Source organism: Gavialis gangeticus, unplaced genomic scaffold, assembly GCF_001723915.1.
Source record: "Gavialis gangeticus isolate Ggan-Ray unplaced genomic scaffold, GavGan_comp1, whole genome shotgun sequence".
Classification (NCBI taxonomy): domain Eukaryota; kingdom Metazoa; phylum Chordata; order Crocodylia; family Gavialidae; genus Gavialis; species Gavialis gangeticus.
In genome coordinates, this window is record NW_017729028.1 from 21056279 (window position 1) to 21056605 (window position 327).

The window sequence follows — 327 nt, forward strand, 5'->3', positions numbered from 1 at the left end:
CAGGTCAGTCTTGGCCCTGGTAGCCCCCCTGCATGGTGCAGCTGCCTGCCCAGGCTCACTGCAGTGTCCTAGCCCCCCGGCCACCACACCGCTGCCACTCAGACCCCAGCAGGGTTGCTGATGATGTGCGCCAGAATGCCACCACTGCTGCCATCCACACGCTCCTGGGCCTCCAAGCCCACCAACTCTGGACCCACCAGGCCAGCAAGAACTGGTGGCTGCATGGAGGCCACCTGTATGGCCGGCTTCGCACCACGCTCACTGCAGGCCATTTTCAGGAAAGCACTTTATTCCCCACCACAAACACAAACCTCCCCCGTCCCCCTC